We start from the raw sequence: 15,183 nt of genomic DNA, 5'->3' as shown, positions 1-15,183 counted from the left end.
TTGGAACCCACAATAAGTCCTGTATCAAAGTCAGCCTGAACATCCAACAGACCCTGTGGAACCGAATTCAAATTCACATCCTCCCATTCTTTAATGAGAGTATCACACATTACATCGAAAACATATCTTTGCGTAGGCGCATTCCATTGTGAGAAGGTAGGCATAATATCGAGCACACTGTATTGGGGACCCTTTTGATCCATTTTTGTGCGAGAGATTCCAAATTTTATCGTTCTTCGGCAGCTGGGAATTGACTACGAGATTGTCTTCGAGAAAAGGCCGGAGATACATTAAAAGCTTCAAAGAAAGGAGATAGAATACCAGAGACAGTGTCCGTGAGTCGCCTACGCATAGACGGAGAATTGGACATGAGGATAGGAGACAAGGTATTAGGCGAACTAACAGAAGGAGATCCTGTAATTGCAGGAGGTGCAGAAGGCAAAGGAGATCGAAGATCAGGAGATGAGGGCAAAGAAGTCGAAGTTAATGGTAAAACTGGCAGAGGCGGTAATACTGGAGGAGGCATATGCGGAAGAGCCGGAACAGGCGGAGGTACTGCTGGCGGCTGAACAGGCTGTAACAACTGGGGTGCATTGGCACCTTGTGCATAGGGCGGAGGCAATCTCAATAAATGAGACATTAGGGGATCTTCTTCTAAATCTTTCTTGTTATCGCAGGGGGAAACAGGCAACACCGGATAGCATTTATCTATCGCCATACGATGCTGTCTCTCTGAGATTTCCGTCGCATTATCAATTTCATCATCTTTAAATCGTTGGGCAGCCTGTATAATTGTCATACCCTGTGCTTTCCTATCTCGTTTTGTTTGCTTAATTTCTTTCTGTTTTGCTTCCTTACGCCAAAGGCGGAAAGAGTCAAACATTGCCGGCCGGGCTTTTCTTTTGAATAAAACTGCTTCTAAATTATCTAGCACATCAGGCTCAAAGTTACCATTTTCTGACCATTTTAAAACACCATCTTTCTTCGTGTATCGGGTCCATGCCTCGTTAAAGGCAATGGGGCCAATACCATGTTCTGAATAGAGCTCGTATGTGGGAGTTCCAACCGAAGGAATCGGACAAGAGTCCTCAAGCCGGGAGTCCCTATTACAACCAAAGCAACAAAGTTTTCCAAACTTAGTCAGACCAGGCATCTCGTGATTTCACCGGACTGTTCACAAACTTCAAGGGGGTAAAACTCAGTTTACGCAGCACAAATGCACTTACCCCTCGGCTTCGGCTATTGCAATAGTCGAATCTAAGGACCAAAGGAACAAAGGACCAAAATTGTGGGAGCGACCCACCAAATACTTACCTAAGGATGTCTTCTCACGCCAACAGAGGCCCGTCTATCGTCTCGCCTTACCATACATCACCACAGGAAGGGCCAAGGCAGGGTGGCAGTCAGGGCAGCAGTCGTCAGTAGCCGTCAGGAAGGAGTAACCACGCTGAAAAAGACCTTCGGACCACTTTCGACATACAGGGGTCGCTTGACGTGGCTCGCGAATCCTCCAGAATTTTCTTGAGGGGTTCCTCACGACCTTCAGGCAGAACCGGTACCACTGAAGCCGCCCGACGTTGGGCGCCAGTTGAAGAACCAGAACCTTTTGGGCCTGGTGGCGCAGGGTACGCCTTAATCTCCGGGGTTCTCCTGCTCAGCTACACAGAGACACGGGACACTCTGTTAGGCGTTAGAAGATTGGATTTATTAGCTGCAGCTAGTACAGTTATCCCAGAAGTACACGAGGTAGGTTCTCAGGAGACTGCCACTTCACTCCGTGGCGCACAATCTTATATAGTACATATGTGAAATATACATTAACCAAATACACACCCAAGACATACAAGAAAGAGCCAATAAGAAAAGTTGGAAAACAGAACAGAACCAATAGAAAAGGTTTGAAAATAAAGTATCAGATAACACGAAGAAGCCTCTCCTCCGACTGTGTTTGTCACCCCTCCCTCGAACTAATTCATTAACAGATCTGCAACCAACTTGCAGGTGGCGAGATACGTTTGTGTGTTTTGGAGGACAGTTGTAAAACGAGAGAATGCTAGCAGAGGACAGCGAAGGCCAGACGATAAGATAAAGTCAGAAGAGAATAGTGTGAACCAACAGATAGTTGAGACGGGGATTAGGAAAACCAGACAGGGATTAGTGTACTCGGCCAGTCCTAACATCAGTTTTGTAAATAGAGGCAGAAGACTTATTTCAACACGAAGCTGCAGGAAAAGCAGAATAGACTTTGTTCGCCGTGCTGCCTGAGTGAGGGCAACACAAAATGGCGGCGTAGCACAAAATGGCGGGTCGATTCGATCAAGATCGAAAACCGAATTTTCTCATTGGGTAGTGTAGCGGGTCGTGCTGGGGGTAGTGTTTTAGGGTTTAGGGTAGTGCAGTGGTAGTTGGGTAGTGTAGAGGGTCGTACTGGGGGATAGTGTTTTAGGGTTTAGGGTAGTGCAGTGTTGTTTGGGTAGTGTAGGGGATCGTGCTTGTGGTAGTGTTTAAGAGTTCAAGGTAGTGCAGTGGTGTTTGGAAAGTGTAGGGGGTCGTACTGGGGGTAGTGTTTTAGGGTTTAGGGCAGTGCAGTGGTGTTTGGTTAGTGTAGGGGGTCATGCTGGGGGTAGTGTTTTAGGGATTAGGGCAGTGCAGTGGTGTTTGTGTAGGGTAGGGGGTCATGCTGGGGAGAGTGTTTTAGAGTTTAGTATAGTGCAGTAGGGTTTGGGTAATGTAGGGGGTTGTGTTTTAGGGTTTAAGGTAGAGCAGTGGTGTTTGGGTTGCGTAGGGGGTTGTGCTGGGGGTAGTGTTTTAGTGTTTAGGGTAGTGCAGTGGTGTTTGGGTATTTTTTGGGGTCGTGCTGGTGTAGATTTAGGGTTTTTGGTTGTGCAGTGGTGTTTGGGTAGTGTAGCAGGTCGTGCTGGGTGTAGTGTTTTAGGGTTTAGGGTAGTGCAGTGGAGTTTTGGGTAGTGTAGAGGGTCGTACTGCGCAGTAGTGTTTTAGGGTTTAGGGTAGTGCAGTGGTGTTTGGGTAGTGTAGGGGGTCGTGCTGGGGTAGTGTTTAAGGGTTTAGGTTAGTGCAGTGGTGTTTGGAAAGTGCAGGGGGTCATGCTGGGGTTAGTGTTTTAGGGTTTAAGTTAGTGCAGTGGTGTTTGGGTAGTGTAGGGTGTCATGCTGGGGGTTGTGTTTTAGGGTATAGGCAAGTGCAGTGGTGTTTGTGTAGTGTAGGGGGTAGTGTTTTAGGGTGTAGGGTAGTGCAGTGGTGTATGTGTAGTGTAGGGGGTCATCTTGGAGTAGCGTTTTAGGGTTTAGGGTAGTGCAGTGGTGTTTGTGTAGTGTAGGGGGTCGTGCTAGGGTACATTTAGGGTTTAGGGTAGTGCAGTGATGTTTGTGTAGTGTAGGGGGTCGTGCTTAGGGTAGTGTTTTAGGGTTTAGGGTAGTGCAGTGTTGTTTGGGTAGTGTAGGGGATCGTGCTTGTGGTAGTGTTTAAGAGTTTAAGGTAGTGCAGTGGTGTTTGGAAAGTGTAGGGGGTCGTACTGGGGGTAGTGTTTTAGGGTTTAGGGCAGTGCAGTGGTGTTTGGTTAGTGTAGGGGGTCGTGCTGGGGGTAGTGTTTTAGGGATTAAGGCAGTGCAGTGGTGTTTGTATAGGGTAGGGGGTCATGCTGGGGAGAGTGTTTTAGAGTTTAGTGTAGTGCAGTAGTGTTTGGGTAATGTAGGGGGTTGTGTTTTAGGGTTTAAGGTAGAGCAGTGGTGTTTGGGTTGTGTAGGGGGTTGTGCTGGGGGTAGTGTTTTAGTGTTTAGGGTAGTGCAGTGGTGTTTGGGTATTTTTTGGGGTCGTGCTGGTGTAGATTTAGGGTTTTTGGTTGTGCAGTGGTGTTTGGGTAGTGTAGCAGGTCGTGCTGGGTGTAGTGCTTTAGGGTTTAGGGTAGTGCAGTGGAGTTTGGGTAGTGTAGAGGGTCGTACTGCGCAGTAGTGTTTTAGGGTAGTGCAGTGGTGTTTGGGTAGTGTAGGGGGTCGTGCTGGGGGTAGTGTTTAAGGGTTTAGGTTAGTGCAGTGGTGTTTGGAAAGTGCAGGGGGTCATGCTGGGGGTAGTGTTTTAGGCTTTAAGTTAGTGCAGTGGTGTTTGGGTAGTGTAGGGTGTCATGCTGGGGGTTGTGTTTTAGGGTTTAGGCAAGTGCAGTGGTGTTTGTGTAGTGTTTTAGGGTGTAGGGTAGTGCAGTGGTGTATGTGTAGTGTAGGGGGTCATCTTGGAGTAGCGTTTTAGGGTTTAGGGTAGTGCAGTGGTGTTTGTGTAGTGTAGGGGGTCGTGCTAGGGTACATTTAGGGTTTAGGGTAGTGCAGTGATGTTTGTGTAGTGTAGGGGGTCGTGCTTTGGGTAGTGTTTTAGGGTTTAGGGTAGTGCAGTGGTGTTTCTGTAGTGTAGGGGGTCGTGCTGTGGGTAGTGTTGTAGGGTTTAGGGTAGTGCAGTGGTGTTTGTGTAGTTCAGGGGGTAGTGCTGGGGGTAGATTTAGGGTTTAGGATAGTGCAGTGGTGTTTGGGTGGTGTAGGGGGTCGTGCTGGGAGTAGTGTTTTAGAGTTTAGGGCAGTGCAGTGTTGTTTGTGTAGTGTAGGGAGTACTGCGGGGGTAGTGTTTTAGGGTTTAGGGAAGCGCAGTGGTGTTCGGGTAGTGTAGTAGCTCATGCAGGGGGTAGTATTTTAGGGTTTAGGGTTGCACAGTGGTGTTCGGATAGTGTAGACGGTCATGCTGGGGGTGGAGTTAGGGTTTAGGATAGCGCAGATGTGTTTGGGTAGTTTAGGGGGTCGTGCTGTGAGTAGTGGTTTAGGGATTAGGGTAGCACAGTAATGTTTGGGTAGTGTAGGTTGTCATTTTGGGGATAGTGTTCAGGGTAGCACAGTGGTGTTTGGGTAGTGTAGGTGGTCATGCTGGGGGTGGATTTAGGTTTTAAGTTAGTGCAGTGTTAATTGTGTAGTATAGGGGATCGTGCTGGGGTTAGTGTTTTAGGGTTTAGGGTAGTGCAGTGATGTTTGTGTAGTGTAGTGGGTCATGCTGGGGTAGTGTTTTAGGGTAGTGTAGGGGGTCATGCTGGAGGTGGTGTTTTAGGGTTTAGGGTAGTGCAGTGGTGATTGTGTAGTGTAGGGGTTAGTGTGTTAGGGTTTAAGGTAGTGCAGTGGTGTTTCTGTAGTGTAGGGGGTCGTGTTTGGATTAGTGCTTTAGGGTTTAGGGTAGTGCAGTGTTGTTTGTGTAGTGTAGAGTTCGTGTTTTCAGGGTCTATGGTAGTGCAGTGTTATCTCTGTAGTGTAGGGGGTCATGCTGGGTGTAGTGTTTTAGGGTTTAGGGTAGTGCAGTGGTGTTTCTGTAGTGTAGGGGGTCGTGCTGGGGTACTGTTTTTGGGTTAAGGTAGGGCAGGGGGGTTTGTTTAGTTTAGGGGGTCGTGCTGTGGTAGTGTTTTAGGGTTTAGGGTAGTACAGTGGTGTTTGGGTATTGTAGGGGGTCGTGCTGGGGTAGATGTAAGGTTTAGGGTAGTGCAGTTTAGATTCTGTAGTGTAGATGGGTTGTGCTGGGGGTAGTGTTTTAGGGTTTAGGGTACTGCAGTGGTGTTTGGGTAGTGTAGGGGGTGATGCTGGGGGAAGTGTTTTAGGGTTTAGGTAGTGCAGTGGTGTTTGGGAAGTGGAGTGGGTCGTGCTGAGGATTGTGTTTTAGGTTTTAGGGTAGTGCAGTGGTGTTTGTGTAGTGTAGGGGTAGTGTTTTAGGGTTTAGGGTAGTGCAGTGGTGTTTGTGTAGTGTACGGAGTCGTGCTTGGAATAGTGTTTTAGGGTTTAGGGAAGAACAGTGGTGTTTGTGTAGTGTAGGGGGTCGTGTTTTAGGATATATGGTAGTGCAGTGTTATCTGTGTAATGTAGGGGGTCGTGCTTGGGTAGTGTTTTAGGGTTTAGGGTAGTGCAGTGGAGTTTGTGTAGGGTAGGGGGTCATGCTGGGGAGAGTGTTTTAGAGTTTAGTGTAGTGCAGTAGTGTTTGGGTAATGTAGGGGGTTGTGTTTTAGGGTTTAAGGTAGAGCAGTGGTGTTTGGGTTGTGTAGGGGGTTGTGCTGGGGGTAGTGTTTTAGTGTTTAGGGTAGTGCAGTGGTGTTTGGGTATTTTTTGGGGTCGTGCTGGTGTAGATTTAGGGTTTTTGGTTGTGCAGTTGTGTTTGGGTAGTGTAGCAGGTCGTGCTGGGTGTAGTGTTTTAGGGTTTAGGGTAGTGCAGTGGAGTTTGGGTAGTGTAGAGGTTCGTACTGCGCAGTAGTGTTTTAGGGTTTAGGGTAGTGCAGTGGTGTTTGGGTAGTGTAGGGGGTCGTGCTGGGGGTAGTGTTTAAGGGTTTAGGTTAGTGCAGTGGTGTTTGGAAAGTGCAGGGGGTCATGCTGGGGGTAGTGTTTTAGGCTTTAAGTTAGTGCAGTGGTGTTTGGGTAGTGTAGGGTGTCATGCTGGGGGTTATGTTTTAGGGTTGAGGCAAGTGCAGTGGTGTTTGTGTAGTGTAGGGGGTAGTGTTTTAGGGTGTAGGGTAGTGCAGTGGTGTATGTGTAGTGTAGGGGGTCATCTTGGAGAAGCGTTTTAGGGTTTAGGGTAGTGCGGTGGTGTTTGTGTAGTGTAGTGGGTCGTGCTAGGGTACATTTAGGGTTTAGGGTAGTGCAGTGATGTTTGTGTAGTGTAGGGGGTCGTGCTTTGGGTAGTGTTTTAGGGTTTAGGGTAGTGCAGTGGTGATTGTGTAGTGTAGGGGGTCGTGCTGGGGTCGTATTTTAGGGATTAGGGTAGTGCAGTGGTGTTTGGGTAGTGTAGGGGTTATGCTGGAGGTAGTGTTTTCGGTTTTAGGGTAGTGCACTGGTGTTTGTGTAGTATAGGGGGTCGTGTTTTAGGGTTTAAAGTAGTGCAGTGGTGTTTCTGTAGTGTAGATGGGTCGTGCTTGGGTAGTGTTTTAGGGTTTAGGGTAGTACAGTGGTGTTTGTGTAGTGTAGGAGTCGTGTTTTAGGGTAGTGCAGTGGTGTTTGGGTAGTGTAGGGGTGATGCTGGGGGTATTGTTTTAGGGTTTAGGTAGTGCAGTGGTGTTTTGGTAGTGGAGGGGGTCGTGCTGAGGATAGTGTTTTAGTGTAGTGCAGTGGTGTTTGTGTAGTGTTGGCGGGTAGTTTTTTAGGGTTTAGGTTAGTGCATTGGTGTTTGTGTGGCACAGGGGTTCGTGCATGGAATAGTTTTTTAGGGTTTATGGTAGTTCAGTGGTGTTTGTGTATTGTAGGGGGTCGTGTTTTAGGATATATGGTAGTGCAGTGTTATCTGTGTTGTGTAGGGGGTCGTGCTGGGGTAGTGTTTTAGGGCTTAGTGTGGCGCAGTGGTGTTCGGGTAGTGTAGGGGTTCATGCTGGGGGTAGATTTAGGGTTTAGGGTAGCACAGTGGTGTTTGGGTACTGTAGGGGTTGTGCTGGGGGTAGTGTTTTAGGGTTTAGGATAGTGCAATGGTGTTTGGGTAGTGTAGGGGTGGTGCTGGGGGTAGTGTTTTATTGTTTAGGGTAGTGCAATGGTGTTTGTGTAGTGTAGGGGATCGTGCTGGGTGTAGTGTTTTAGGGTTTAGGGTAGTGCAGTGGTGTTTGGTGTAGGGGTGGTGCTGGGGGTAGTGTTTTGGGGTTTTGGGTAGTGCAGTGGTGTTTCTGTAGTGTAGGGGTCGTGCTGTGGGTAGTGTTTTAGGGTTTAGGGTAGTGCAGTGGTGTTTGTGTAGTTCAGGGGGTAGTGCTGGGGGTAGATTTAGGGTTTAGGATAGTGCAGTGGTGTTTGGGTGGTGTAGGGGGTCGTGCTGGGAGTAGTGTTTTAGAGTTTAGGGCAGTGCAGTGTTGTTTGTTTAGTGTAGGGGGTACTGCGGGGTAGTGTTTTAGGGTTTAGGGAAGCGCAGTGGTGTTCGGGTAGTGTAGTAGCTCATGCAGGGGGTAGTATTTTAGGGTTTAGGGTTGCACAGTGGTGTTCGGATAGTGTAGAGGGTCATGCTGGGGGTAGAGTTAGGGTTTAGGATAGCGCAGATCTGTTTGGGTAGTTTAGGGGGTCGTGCTGTGAGTAGTGTTTTAGGGATTAGGGTAGCAGAGTAGTGTTTGGGTAGTGTAGGTTGTCATTTTGGGGATAGTGTTTAGGGTAGCACAGTGGTGTTTGGGTAGTGTAGGTGGTCATGCTGGGGGTGGATTTAGGTTTTAAGTTAGTGCCGTGTTAATTGTGTAGTATAGGGGATCGTGCTGGGGTTAGTGTTTTAGGGTTTAGGGTAGTGCAGTGATGTTTGTGTAGTGTAGTGGGTCATGCTGGGGTAGTGTTTTAGGGTAGTGTAGGGGGTCATGCTGGAGGTGGTGTTTTAGGGTTTAGGGTAGTGCAGTGGTGATTGTGTAGTGTAGGGGTTAGTGTTTTAGGGTTTAAGGTAGTGCAGTGGTGTTTCTGTAGTGTAGGGGGTCGTGTTTGGATTAGTGCTTTAGGGTTTAGGGTAGTGCAGTGTTGTTTGTGTAGTGTAGAGTTCGTGTTTTCAGGGTCTATGGTAGTGCAGTGTTATCTCTGTAGTGTAGGGGGTCATGCTGGGTGTAGTGTTTTAGGGTAGTGCAGTGGTGTTTCTGTAGTGTAGAGGGTCGTGCTGGGGTACTGTTTTTGGGTTAAGGTAGGGCAGGGGGGTTTGTTTAGTTTAGGGGGTCGTGCTGTGGTAGTGTTTTAGGGTTTAGGGTAGTACAGTGGTGTTTGGGTATTGTAGGGGGTCGTGCTGGGGTAGATGTAAGGTTTAGGGTAGTGCAGTGTAGATTCTGTAGTGTAGATGGGTTGTGCTGGGGGTAGTGTTTTAGGGTTTAGGGTACTGCAGTGGTGTTTGGGTAGTGTAGGGGGTGATGCTGGGGGTAGTGTTTTAGGGTTTAGGTAGTGCAGTGGTGTTTGGGAAGTGGAGGGGGTTGTGCTGAGGATTGTGTTTTAGGTTTTAGGGTAGTGCAGTGGTGTTTGTGTAGTGTAGGGGTAGTGTTTTAGGGTTTAGGGTAGTGCAGTGGTGTTTGTGTAGTGTACGGAGTCGTGCTTGGAATAGTGTTTTAGGGTTTAGGGAAGAACAGTGGTGTTTGTGTAGTGTAGGGGGTCGTGTTTTAGGATATATGGTAGTGCAGTGTTATCTGTGTAATGTAGGGGGTCGTGCTTGGGTAGTGTTTTAGGGTTTAGGGTAGTGCAGTGGTGTTTGTGTAGTGTGGGGGTAGTGCTGGGGGTAGATTTAGGATTTAGGGTAGTGTAGTGGTGTTTGGGTAGTGTAGGGGGTTGTGCTGGGGTTTATGTTTTAGGGTTTAGGGTAGTGCAGTGGTTCTTGTGTAGTGTGGGATAGTGCTGGGGGTAGATTTAGGGTTTAGGGTAGTGCAGTGGTGTTTGGGTAGTATAGGGGTCGTGCTGGGGGTAGTGTTTTAGGGTTTAGGGCAGTGCAGTGGTGCTTGTGTTGTGTAGGGGTCGTGCTGGGGGTATTGTTTTAGGGCTTAGGGTAGCGCAGTGGTGTTCGAGTAGTGTTGGGGGTCATGCTGGGGTTGATTTAGGGTTTAGGGTAGCACAGTGGTGTTTGGGTAGTGTAGGGGGTTGTGCTGGTGGTAGTGTTTTAGGGTTTAGGATAGTACAGTGGTGTTTGGGTTGTGTAGGGGGTCGTGCTGGGGGTAGATTTAAGGTTTAGGGTAGTGCAGTGGTGTTTGTGTAGTGTAGGGGATTGTGCTGAGGGTAGTGTTTTAGGGATTAGGGTAGTGCAGTGGTGTTTGTGTAGTATAGCGGGTAGAGTTTTAGGGATTAGGGTAGTGCAGTGGTGTTTGTGTGGTGTAGGGGGTCATGCTTGGAGTAGTGTTTTAGGGTTAAGGGTAGTGCAGTGGTGTTTGTGTAGTGTAGGGGGTCATGTTGAAGGATATAGGGTAGTGCAGTGTAACCTGTGTAGTGTAGGGGGTGGTGTTGGGGGAAGTTTTTTAGGGTTTAGGGTAGTGCAGTGGTGTTTGGTGTAGGGGTGGGGCTGGGGGTAGTGTTTTGGGGTTTAGGGTAGTGCTGTGGTGTTTGTGTAGTGTAGGGGGTCGTGCTGGGGGTAGTGTTTTAGTGTTTAAGGTAGTGCAGTGGTGTTTGTGTAGTGTAGGGGTTAGTGCTGGGGTAGTTTTTTAGGGTTTAGGGAAGCGCAGTGGTGTTCGGGTAGTGTAGGAGGTCATGCTGGGGGTAGTATTTTAGGGTTTAGGGTTGCGTAGTGTTGTTCGGATATTGTAGGGGGTTATGCTGGGGGTAGAGTTAGGGTTTAGGATAGCGCAGTGATGTTTGGGTAGTTTAGGGGTTCGTGCTGTGAGTAGTGTTTTACGGTTTAGGGTAGCACAGTAGTGTTTGGGTAGTGTAGGTTGTCATTTTGGGGATAGTGTTTTAGGGTTTAGGGTAGCGCAGTGGTGTTTGGGTAGTGTAGGGGGTCGTGCTGTGGGTAGTGTTTAAGGGTTTAAGGTAGTGCAGTGGTGTTTGGAAAGTGTAGGGGGTCGTGCTGGGGTAGTGTTTTAGGGTTTAGGGCAGTGCAGTGGTGTTTGGTTAGTGTAGGGGTCGTGCTGGGGGTAGTGTTTTAGGGTTTAGGGCAGTGCAGTGGTGTTTGTGTAGGGTATGGGGTAGTGCTGGGGGTAGTGTTTTAGGGTTTAGTGTAGTGCAGTGGTGTTTGGGTAATGTAGGGGGTTGTGTTTTAGGGTTTTTGGTTGTGCAGTGGTGTTTGGGTAGTGTAGCAGGTCGTGCTGGGGGTAGTGTTTTAGGGTTTAGGGTAGTGCAGTGGTGTTTGGGTAGTGTAGAGGGTTGTACTGCGGGGTAGTGTTTTAGGGTTTAGGGTAGTGCAGTGGTGTTTGGGTAGTGTAGGGGGTCGTGCTGGGGGTAGTGTTTAAGGGTTTAGGGTAGTGCAGTGGTGTTTGGAAAGTGAAGGGGGTCGTGCTGGGGTAGTGTTTTAGGGTTTTGGTTAGTGCAGTGGTGCTTGGGTAGTGAAGGGTGTCATGCTGGGGGTTGTGTTTTAGGGTTTAGGCATGTGCAGAGGTGTTTGTGTAGTGTAGGGGGTAGTGTTTTAGGGTGTAGGGTAGTGCAGTGGTGTATGTGTAGTGTAGGGGGTCATCTTGGAGTAGCGTTTTAGGGTTTAGGGTAGTGCAGTGATGTTTGTGTAGTGTAGGGGGTCGTGCTTTGGGTAGTGTTTTAGGGTTGAGGGTAGTGCAGTGGTGATTGTGTAGTGTAGGGGGTCGTGCTGGGGTCGTATTTTAGGGATTCGGGTAGTGCAGTGGTATTTGGGTGGTTTAGGGGGTCATGCTGGGGTAGTGTTTTCGGTTTTAGGGTAGTGCACTGGTGTTTGTGTAGTGTAGGGGGTTGTGTTTTAGGGTTTAGGGTAGTGCAGTGGTGTTTCTGTAGTGTAGATGGGTTCATGCTTGGGTAGTGTTTTAGGGTTTAGGGTAGTGCAGTGGTGTTTGTGTAGTGTAGGAGTCGTGTTTTAGGGTAGTGCAGTGGTGTTTTGGCAGTGTAGGGGGTGATGCTGGGGTAGTGTTTTAGGGTTTAGGTAGTGCAGTCGTGTTTTGGTAGTGGAGGGGGTCGTGCTGAGGATACATGGTAGTGCAGTGTTATCTGTGTTGTGTAGGGGGTCGTGCTGGGGTAGTGTTTTAGGGCTTAGTGTAGCGCAGTGGTGTTCGGGTAGTGTAGGGGTTCATGCTGGGGTAGATTTTGGGTTAAGGGTAGTACAGTGGTGTTTGGGTAGTGTAGGGGTTGTGCTGGGGGTAGTGTTTTAGGGTTTAGGATAGTGCAGTGGTGTTTGGGTAGTGTAGGGGGTCGTGCTGGGGGTAGTGTTTTAGGGTTTAGGGTAGTGCAGTGGTGTTTGTGTAGTGTAGGGGGTCGTGCTGGGTGTAGTGTTTTAGGGTTTAGGGTAGTGCAGTGGTGTTTGGTGTAGGGGTGGTGCTGGGGGTAGTGTTTTGGGGGTTTTGGGTAGTGCAGTGGTGTTTCTGTAGTGTAGGGGGTCATGATGTGGGTAGTGGTTTAGGGTTTAGGGTAGTGCAGTGGTGTTTGTGTAGTGTAGGGGTAGTGCTGGGGTAGATTTAGGGTTTAGGATAGGGCAGTGGTGTTTGGGTGGTGTAGGGGTTCATGCTGGGAGTAGTGTTTTAGGGTTTAGGGCAGTGCAGAGTTGTTTGTGTAGTGTAGGGGGTACTGCTGGGGGTAGTGTTTTAAGGTTTAGGGAAGCGCAGTGGTGTTCGGGTGGTGTAGTAGCTCGTGGTGGGGTAGTTTTTTAGGGTTTAGGGTTGCACAGTGGTGTTCGGATAGTGTAGAGGGTCATGCTGGGGGTAGAGTTAGGATTTAGGATAGCGCTGTTGTGTTTGGGTAGTTTAGGGGGTCGTGCTGTGAGTAGTGTTTTAGGGATTAGGGTTGCACAGTAGTGTTTGGGTAGTGTAGGTTGTCATTTTGGGGATAGTGTTTCGGGTAGCACAGTGGTGTTTGGGTAGTGTAGGTGGTCATGCTGGGGGTAGATTTAGGGTTTAAGTTAGTGCAGTGTTAATTGTGTAGTATAGGGGATCGTGCTGGGATTAGTGTTTTAGGGTTCAGGGTAGTGCAGTGATGTTTGTGTAGTGTAGTGTGTCATGCTGGGGGTAGTGTTTTAGGGTAGTGTAGGGGGTCATGCTGGAGGTGGTGTTTTAGGTTTTAGGGTAGTGCAGTGGTGATTGTGTAATGTAGGGGGTACTGTTTTAGGGTTTAAGGTAGTGCAGTGGTGTTTCTTTAGTGTAGGGGGTCGTGTTTGGAGTAGTGTTTTAGAGTTTAGGGTAGTGCAGTGGTGTTTGTGTAGTGTAGGGGTCGTGTTTTCAGGGTTTATGGTAGTGCAGTGGTGTCTCTGTAGTGTAGGGGGTCATGCTGGGTGTACTGTTTTTGGGTTAAGGTAGGGCAGGGGTGTTTGTATAGTTTAGGGGGTCGTGCTGTGGTAGTGTTTTAGGGTTTAGGGTAGTGCAGTGGTGTTTGGGTATTGTAGGGGGTCGTGCTGGGGTAGATGTAAGGTTTAGGGTAGTGCAGTGTAGTTTCTGTAGTGTAGATGGGTCGTGCTGTGGGTAGTGTTTTAGGGTTTAGGGTACTGCAGTGGTGTTCTGGTAGTGTAGGGGGTTGTGCTGGGGGAAGTGTTTTAGGGTTTAGGGTAGTGCAGTGCTGTTTGTGTAGTGTAGGAGTCATGTTATAGGGTAGTGCAGTGGTGTTTGGGTAGTGTAGGAGGTGATGCTGGGGGTAGTGTTTTAGGGTTTAGGTAGTGCAGTGGTGTTTGGGAAGTGGAGGGGGTCGTGCTGAGGATTGTGCTTTAGGGTAGTGCAGTGGTGTTTGTGTAGTGTAGGGGTAGTGTTTTATGGTTTAGGGTAGTGCAGTGGTATTTGTGTAGTGTACGGAGTCGTGCTTGGATTAGTGTTTTAGGGTTTAGGGAAGAGCAGTGGTGTTTGTGTAGTGTAGGGGGTCGTGTTTTAGGATATATGGTAGTGCAGTGTTATCTGTGTAATGTAGGGGGTCGTGCTTGGGTAGTGTTTTGTGAGATGGACTAAGCCCCGCCCTATTTACAACACTAAGTTAGCATAACCGAGATCATAGTTAACAAGCAAGCTTGTTGTTTCTGCTGCGCTGCACACAACACTGTTGTTATGTGTTATTCATTTTGTAAAATGCTGACTCGTCTTTGCCCTACAGAATAACAAACGGTTGTTATACATTCTTAACCGTGAAATGTGCCCTTGGTCTGTACATCATGCAAAGAACGCGTCTGGGTCACTAGAAGGTACAGAGTTTTGTGTTTAGATTGATCGTAGACACTTGTTAGACATATCATGCATACAGCTGCCAATGTTTGAAGGACGAGCGTCTTTAATATTGCAGAACAGTTTGGTTTTACATTCATTCGAACAAGAAGAGCTGATATATGCTGTGAGAGCTGATCCTTTGATGTGATTCTACTAAGCTGATCTATACGGTATGGGGTCCCCCCTGTTAGCCTAAGAGACCTTCTAATAGTCTAATAATAATAATGTATTAGATTATAGTGAAAGGAGTGTGGCCGTATACCACTGTCATTAATAGTTTGATTGCTCCTTTCATTATATATGGTATTGTAATAATGCTCATGATTCTGATCTGTATTGTTAGTCTGCTAGTGTTAGCCAAAGTACTGCATCTTAGGACGCGAGGTTTATAAAATAAACTCTTTAAACTTTACCGTGTCTGTATTATTCCGTTGTGGACTAATAAATAAGTGCGAACAGGTATTTCAGATTCCCACCACTCCTGAGAAATATCTAAGTCGCTTGTTCTGGTTTGTCTATACATTGGGACCACCTAGCTAGATCTAGGTTAACGAATGAGATACTAAGCTAGTCGGATAAGGGATTCTGGGTTCTGAGGAGGATTTTCTGGTACACCACAATTCTCTGAGGTCCTGGTCTCCTGCGCATAGTTCTGTGCAAAAGCAGAATCCCTACAACATGGCGCGCCTAACGTTTGGTCTTAACGTCTGAGACACTTTAGTAGTGCTGTTTTAGTCCACAACAACCCTCGCTCTCGTTTCCGGAAAACTTGAGTGACCTACCTAGGTTTAGACTAAAGGTTCTATCAAGCTTGAAAATTAAAAAGGTTATAATTTTTGAGCTCAAGTGCTACTGAGTAAATCGTTGTTATTCTTTTAAGGAGTCCTTATGGCGGTTAATATTCCCGCTCATAGTAGGGTTCCCCTGCGCGCTCATCTGAGGGCGTATGGGGTACCTGATGACGGGATGTCCGTGGTTTTTGTGGTCAGTGCTGATACCACCTACCCATATGAGTTGTTTTACTCATGGGTGACCTTTGCGGAGGTGGATGCAGACGATAATTTGTTCCACGAATATACAGCCTCGGCTGTACCTGCGGCTTATGCCCCATATCGGACTCTGGAAATTCCTATTACTGCCTGGCAGCATACAATTTGGTTTGATGGCGCCCTCCCCCATGAGGTCGTACCGGCGAGAATGGGCCCGTTATCAATTGCGGGAGCTACATGGCCGGTACTGGCCGGATATACTCCACACCCACGCTACCTGACGGTGGGAGTGGGTGATTTACGAACATTACACACTGCCCTGATTACGGTCCATAGGGCTTTAGTGCAGTACGTGTCACGCACAGTTCAGGTGGGAACACCTGCGGTTGCTGGACACGGGGCGGATCACCA

The sequence above is a fragment of the Triturus cristatus genome, chromosome 1_1 (genome assembly GCF_964204655.1).
Source record: "Triturus cristatus chromosome 1_1, aTriCri1.1, whole genome shotgun sequence".
NCBI classification, from domain to species: Eukaryota; Metazoa; Chordata; class Amphibia; order Caudata; family Salamandridae; genus Triturus; species Triturus cristatus.
The sequence above is the reverse complement of the archived record's forward strand: the minus strand, read 5'-3'. Positions refer to the sequence as shown.